This window comes from Protomyctophum parallelum (assembly GCF_964188405.1).
Source record: "Protomyctophum parallelum genome assembly, chromosome: 13".
NCBI classification, from domain to species: Eukaryota; Metazoa; Chordata; class Actinopteri; order Myctophiformes; family Myctophidae; genus Protomyctophum; species Protomyctophum parallelum.
Genome location: NC_139708.1, coordinates 38,077,643 through 38,085,611, shown reverse-complemented (window position 1 = coordinate 38,085,611; position 7,969 = coordinate 38,077,643). Strand labels below are relative to the sequence as shown.

Genomic DNA, 7,969 nt, shown 5'->3' with positions numbered 1-7,969 from the left:
ATTGTAAATTGTAAATTGTAATTGTGACAAGTTGTGAGCTTGTAGATCTTTTTTCAAGGACGCCCTAAAAACATAATTATACTTCTTCTTGGACTTGCATCACGGCACCCTAGCCTATAGGGTGCCACGGCAGACGGCAACCCATGCACTTTGAGACACCCTGCAGATCATGACGTCTCCACGCATAACGACATGACACTGGCAAAATATGGAGGCTTCTTTGCAGTGTTGTTTTCGTCGACTAAAACTAAGACGAAAAATGTCCGTCGACTACCTCTTTTCACTGGCCAAAACTGAAGAAAAACTAAATTAAAACTGTGCTATGACGACTAAAACTATAAGACTAAATATATTGACAATTTCGTCAACAAATAAAAACTAGACTAAAATGTTTGGAAGGGACTAGTGGACAAGAGATCCACTATAAGTCATTTTACACTTGGTTGCATGCAACAAGTGAAAAATGTATCATTACGACGGCATCTCCAAAATACATTTTAGTCGACTAAATCAACTGTAGATTTAGTCGACTAAAATCGTATGATATTTAGTCGACTAAAACTATAGGCTAACACTAAAACATTCCAGGTGACTAAAATATGACTCAAACTAAACGAAGTTCCATTCCAAAGACTATAATATGACTAAAACTAAAACAGAAATGTGCTGCCCAAAACAACACTGGACTGAATAATACATCACTACATTGGATCCATATAGGTTCTTGTTTGTTCCCATCGCCTGGAAAAAGGTCTCCACCACCACCAGGCACACAAGGCAGTGATGACATGCACCATGTATCTATATCAGGGTTGGGCAACGTTGACGATGGCGAGGGCCAATATATTTCCACACTCACTCCAGAGGGGGCCACAGTGCATGTTACTGTCGTAGCAAAAATAGCCGATCTACAAGCTCAAAACGCGTCGCGCTGCGACGCGTTTTGAGCTTGTAGATCGGCTATTTTTGCTATATTTGAATTGAAAACCTGAATAATTCTTTGCTATTTTTTAATTGGAATCCTGAAAAGTAACCTTTTCATTGAATTTCAAATGCATTTAGTTATAGTCATGTTAACTTTATGAACTGTTAACAATAACTACGTTGGACACAAAAAGACAATAACATGTTAATACCAGTCATTAAGTACTAGTCATTTAATACTAGTCATGAAGTAATTAAAGCGGGTTTGGAATTGTAAACAGCTGAAATCAATACTATATCAGTATTCTGATATTAACTTGAGGGTCGCATTAAGTGAAGGTGGGGGCCGCATGTGGCCCCCGGGCCGCCAGTTGCCCACCCCTGATCTCTATCTATCCCCCCCATGAGAGGCTGGTATAGTGAAAGGCATTTTTTTCATGGCTATAGACGAGATGACATGCTAATGGCTAATGAGGCTTGCTTGAGCAGCAGACCTGTGTGTGTGTGTGCACATGTGTGTGTGTGAGCTGATAGCGTCCCACGCGTTGCCAATGGAGAACAATTAGCACGCAGCTGGGAGCTGTGAAGACACACGGCCGCCGTGTCCTCTGAGGGCTCGCCTGAGTCCTAAACAACACCGCGTTCGGTTGTTTTATAGGAAAGACAAAGACGTGTGTCAGAATGCAACGTGTTAATACACAGTACTATAGCCCTTACCCGTTGTGAGACAGGCGCAGTACCCCCTTGTGGCCGCGTGGGGTACTGCGTACCCTGGGTGCGTTTTCGCTTTTTTAAATTCCCTAATAAATTCATTATTAATCATTAATGTGTCAAGTCGAAAGTGGGAGTGATTGGTGCAGGCAGTGAGGAGCTATACGGCAGTCACAGTGACACACAGACACACAGACATTGACTGAATTATAGTATGATGTGTCACGATATCTGTCTGTTGTATGCTTTTATTATGTATTCATGTCCTAGTGTTTCCTGTTTTCCCTATACTGTAGTTACTGTTTCCTGTGTTGTCTCACCTCCCTGTGATTACCAGTTGTCTCCACCTGTGTCCTGTTAGTCTCCCAGCCTATCCCAGTGTTGATTGTTAGTTCTGTTCACCTGTGTATTGTTATCCCTGTGTCTACTTAAACCCTCGGTCCCTTGTGTTCCCTGCAGGTGTATAGTTCATGTTGTGGTGTGTCCAGCCCGTGTATGTCCTGTGTTGGTAAATACCTCTTCATTTAAACTGCATCTGCCTGCCTTCCTGTGTGGTTCTGCACTTCGGTCCAACACCGGTCTCATACCATGACAGTATGTTGTATTAGAGCTACACACACACACACACACACACACACACACACACACACACACACACACACACACACACACACACACACACACACACACACATGCACACGCACACGCACACGCACACACACACACAGTCCAGATGACACTAATGAAGCTGGCTGGCAGAAAGAAAGAAAGCTCTTTAAGCACATTTTAGAGATGTATTCAAGCGTCATTTCAGACTACGCTTTTCTTATAACTTAAACATGCCGAGCGCACTGCGGCTCCCAGCATGCACGGTGAGTTTAGCCGTAAATCGCCTTTTTTACGGCAGCCAATTTGGATTACGAAAGAGAGCTGTCTAAAAACGATATATAAGTAAACAAATGTTAGGTGTCTGGTCTCCCATGCGGGGGAGACAGGGTTGGACTCCAGGTGATCACATTGGGGGCTCGTCCGGAATGTACATGTTTTCCCGCCGATGAGGGAGATTTCCAAGGGTGGTTTTGAATGCAGCAGAGTAGCCCTGCCTGTAGCCAAGGAGACTTAAAGATGGAGTGCCACAAATGTTGTATTTTTCCAGTTTTTCATGTGTTTTTCATGAGGTGACAGTACTTAATTCATTAGACACCCTGGAGTCGTTTTTATGTGCAATGGTGTATTAACTTTGTATTTAGGGTTTCTTGACAGTCAAACGGGCCAATTAAATAAACAGTAATATTGTGACATCACACTATCAGCCCCTCCCCTAACCCCTCCCCCTATCATACAACTACAGCTGTGGGTGTGGCTTCAGTTCAGGTGGATCACCACCCATCACCACCCACCAGGCTAAACCAGGCATACTTAATGAGCTGGTGGGCGTGTCCACATAAAATCATGATTTTAACAAATACTGTACACTTTTTGTAAAAAGTTCTTCCTCCTTATATTATTATACCCTGTTTTAGGGTGGAAAAAGATCGTGGCACTCCATCTTTAACCCATTCTGGGTGGGAACGCCTTTTGGTGTTTTAAGCATTATGTTATACTTTAACTATTGAAAAATAGCAGATCTACAAGCTTGTAGATCTGCTATTTTGGAAAAGAATCGTGAAAATGTGGCTCAAATCGTCTCATGTATATTCTTTCAGATCGAACATTTTTAACTCAAATCTTTGCTTCTGGGGGGGGGGGGGGGGGGGGGGGGGGGGGGTCCCTGGAACAACATATTTTCAGACGGGGGTCCGCGGCCAAATACAGATAATTCTGGGTGTCCTTGACATGAACAAGCACCAGTTATAAGCACCAATGACATAGAAACATCGATTGTTTTGGAAAACCTTTTAGAATCGGCCTCAGGTCTAAATGGGTTAATGTTTCCCTGTTTTGAGTGGCGAACCAGTGACGCCCCAAGGTGGCCCCTAGACCCCCCCCCCCCCCTCCCCGCGCGCGCTCCTGGGCATCATCAGTATAACGAGGACATATGTTATGCTGGTGTGACACACAATGTACACGTGGTCGCAGCAATCCTTCCCCTATGTTACTGTGACACTGTGTTGAAGGGCGTTGTGTTATTATAACCCCACATGTATTAGGCTATACTATCTTATTCTTATGGGGGTTAATCTGCCTCTAACCTTCTTCGCCTATAGGTCTATGCTGATAACCTCTGGGCGTGGGGGGGTCAAGTGGCTATACCTTGGGCGTTGCCCACAACACTCCCCCCCCCCCTTGTAGAGGGAGGGAGGGATTCCCCCTTTGGATGATTTCCCTTCTTGGTATAGATCAGTGGTTTTCAACCTTTGGTCCTTGAGGGGGTTCCAGGTGGTCCCCAGTTAAATGGTGGAGAGTTGGTAACCAAATGGACCCTTATACTGTAGATCTTTTACTCTTGAGAGTGTAACATTAAACCAATATTACACAAGAGTTACATTATTGTTCAACATCTGCATTACTTAATTTACAAGAAGTCTACAGTGTAGACTCTACACAATTACAGAATGCACAATAATTGATATTTTGATCGACATTTGCCAACAGCATTGAAAGGGGCGACAAAAGCTTAGCCAACGATTCAGTTTTGGGTCTGCGAGGCTAAATCTCATCAAACGGCATGGTCCGTGGCTCAAATACAGAATAAAATGGGCCTTGATATGAAAAGGGTTGAAAACCACTGGTATAGATGAGTGGATTTCCAAGCAGGAGTCCCGGGTTTGAATCCATGGTGGTTTCAGAACAGACGATTCCAAAGCCCTTTACTGTGTCTAAACCTAAAGCCACTGTGTGTGTATTGAAGTGCTATAATGTCAGTTCATCAGTATACCACATCCAAAGTCCAAAGCCATGTGCAAACTTATACACATGCACACACACATGCACGCACATGTATACTCACGCATTGCACGCGCACGTGCACGCGCGCACACACACGTGCACGCAGACATATGCACACGCACGCACAGGCGCGTGCGCACGCACGCACACACGTCCTCTCTCTTTTGCATTCAAGACATAAAGCTATAGATACATTATTATTATCATTTTTCATGTTAAACATGCAAATGTGAGCGCTGACACATCACACTGCAAGAGAAACGGACAAAGCCTTTAGTTTCCACCCCCCCAGTCACTATACCAGTAAAACAATTAAGCTTTAAACTTCAGATAAAACAAGGAGCTAATAACACTTCCAACACACCTGCAGTCATATACAATGAACGTTTGTTCGTACGCTCGGAGGCCGCGAGGTGTATAATTATGCAAAGGCTAACTTAGACATAGATTTAGGATAGTTTTGCATTTTATTAGATTCAGTCAGTTAGCGTTTTATGTGGACGTATAGCCCATAGCACTATATATGTACTCATATAGCTTCATAAGCTCATAGCGCGCCACCAAGTGGCACGATACGAGCTTGTAGGTCTGCTATTTTTGAAAAACTGTGAAAATGTGGCGCGAATCTCAGAATATGTATTCTTTCAGAGGGAATGTTTTTAACTCAAATCTTTGCTTCTGGGAGGTCACTGGAACGACATATATTATATTCAGATGGGGGGTCGGCATGAAAATGTCTGAGAACGACATAGAAACATATACTGTAGGGTTTTTCAGAAAGCTGTCAGGATCTAGAAGACATTTGTAGAATCGTTCCCAGGTCAAATGGATTATAAGGGCGTCTGCTATAAATGCCTAAATTGTAATTGTGATGAATATAGGCTATATAGGACATTCATTATAATACGAAAAAGAAAATTGATAAAAAGTTGAAATAGTGTCTAGAGATATTGGCAACAGCTATTATGTATTCACATTATGGTTGTCTCTGCGCCGACCTCTCTGTCTCTGTCTCTGTGTCTCTCTCTCTCTCTCTCTCTCTCTCTCTCTCTCTCTCTCTATCTCTCTCTCTCTCTCTCTCTCTCTCTCTCTCTCTCCTCTCTCTCTCTCTCTCTCTCTCTCTCTCTGTCTCTGTCTCTGTCTCTGTCTCTGTCTCTCTCTCTCTCTCTGTCTGTCTCTCTCTCTCTCTCTCTCTCTCTCTCTCTCTCTCTCTCTCTCTCTCTCTCTCTCTGTCTCTGTCTCTGTCTCTGTCTCTGTCTCTGTCTCTGTCTCTCTCTCTGTCTCTGTCTCTGTCTCTCTCTCTCTCTCTGTCTCTGTCTCTGTCTCTGTCTCTGTCTCTGTCTCTGTCTCTGTCTCTGTCTCTCTCTCTGTCTCTGTCTCTGTCTCTGTCTCTGTCTCTGTCTCTGTCTCTGTCTCTGTCTCTGTCTCTGTCTCTGTCTCTGTCTCTGTCTCTCTCGTCTCTGCTTTACACAAATCCTGGAGACGCGCAGAGCGGACACACACACGCATGCATGCACACACAGAGGCATGCAAACACATTTTCACCCACAAACACGTGCTCTTTGCATTCTTTCTCTCACGTACAGTACACACAAGGACACACACACTCTCTCGCTCCCTTTTTTCACACTCTCACACAAGCACGCACGCACACATACACACACACACACACACACACACACACACACACACACACACACACACACACACACACACACACACACACACACACACACACACACCCAACATTCCCCTGGTCTCTGTGCCCATATAAAGCACGTCAGCGTGTTTGAGGTTTTTGTGTGACTGCAGAGTGCTGTGAAGCAGCTTGTCTCATGGCTAGGGGACGATGTTGAAAACACATGTTGGTGTAATGGATTTAATATGGCTGTAAATCACGCACACACACACACACACACACACACACACACACACACACACACACACACACACACACACAGCTGCAGCGTGCATGCATGCATGCATGCAGCACATGGAAATGAGAGCCGTGTGCTCCGGACTGTCACTGGACTCTTTATTACTATCACCGCCACACTGTTACAGCCTACTGTCTGCCTCCACTGGATCACCGCCACACTGTTACAGCCTACTGTCTGCCTCCACTGGATCACCACCACACTGTTACAGCCTACTGTCTGCCTCCACTGGATCACCGCCACACTGTTACAGTCTACTGTCTGCCTCCACTGGATCACCGCCACACTGTTACAGCCTACTGTCTGCCTCCACTGGATCACCGCCACACTGTTACAGCCTACTGTCTGCCTCCACTGGATCACCACCACACTGTTACAGCCTACTGTCTGCCTCCACTGGATCACCACCACACTGTTACAGCCTACTGTCTGCCTCCACTGGATCACCGCCACACTGTTACAGCCTACTGTCTGCCTCCACTGGATCACCACCACACTGTTACAGCCTACTGTCTGCCTCCACTGGATCACCACCACACTGTTACAGCCTACTGTCTGCCTCCACTGGATCACCACCACACTGTTACAGCCTACTGTCTGCCTCCACTGGATCACCACCACACTGTTACAGCCTACTGTCTGCCTCCACTGGATCACCACCACACTGTTACAGCCTACTGTCTGCCTCCACTGGATCACCACCACACTGTTACAGCCTACTGTCTGCCTCCACTGGATCACCACCACACTGTTACAGCCTACTGTCTGCCTCCACTGGATCACCACCACACTGTTACAGCCTACTGTCTGCCTCCACTGGATCACCACCACACTGTTACAGCCTACTGTCTGCCTCCACTGGATCACCACCACACTGTTACAGCCTACTGTCTGCCTCCACTGGATCACCACCACACTGTTACAGCCTACTGTCTGCCTCCACTGGATCACCGCCACACTGTTACAGCCTACTGTCTGCCTCCACTGGATCACTACCACACTGTTACAGCCTACTGTCTGCCTCCACTGGATCACCACCACACTGTTACAGTCTACTGTCTGCCTCCACTGGATCACCACCACACTGTTACAGCCTACTGTCTGCCTCCACTGGATCACTGCCACACTGTTACAGCCTACTGTCTGCCTCCACTGGATCACCACCACACTGTTACAGCCTACTGTCTGCCTCCACTGGATCACCGCCACACTGTTACAGCCTACTGTCTGCCTCTATCACCACCACACTGTTACAGCCTACTGTCTGCCTCCACTGGATCACCACCACACTGTTACAGCCTACTGTCTGCCTCCACTGGATCACCGCCACACTGTTACAGCCTACTGTCTGCCTCCACTGGATCACCACCACACTGTTACAGCCTACTGTCTGCCTCCACTGGATCACCGCCAAACTGTTACAGCCTACTGTCTGCCTCTACTGGATCACCACCACACTGTTACAGCCTACTGTCTGCCTCTACTGGATCACCACCACACTGTTACAG

The 7,969-nt window shown here is 46.1% G+C and overlaps 1 protein-coding gene across 1 annotated transcript in view; it reads left to right on the top strand.

The window, feature by feature from the left end:
- Window positions 1–3,581: 3,581 nt before the first annotated feature.
- The window catches only part of wbp11 (WW domain binding protein 11), a 317,048-nt gene continuing 312,660 nt past the window's right edge, over window positions 3,582–7,969 (top strand). Inside the window, exon 1 of the mRNA XM_083779977.1 lies at window positions 3,582–3,591. The gene's annotated coding sequence lies outside the window, so the exon portion shown is untranslated. The remainder of the gene's footprint in view (window positions 3,592–7,969) is intronic.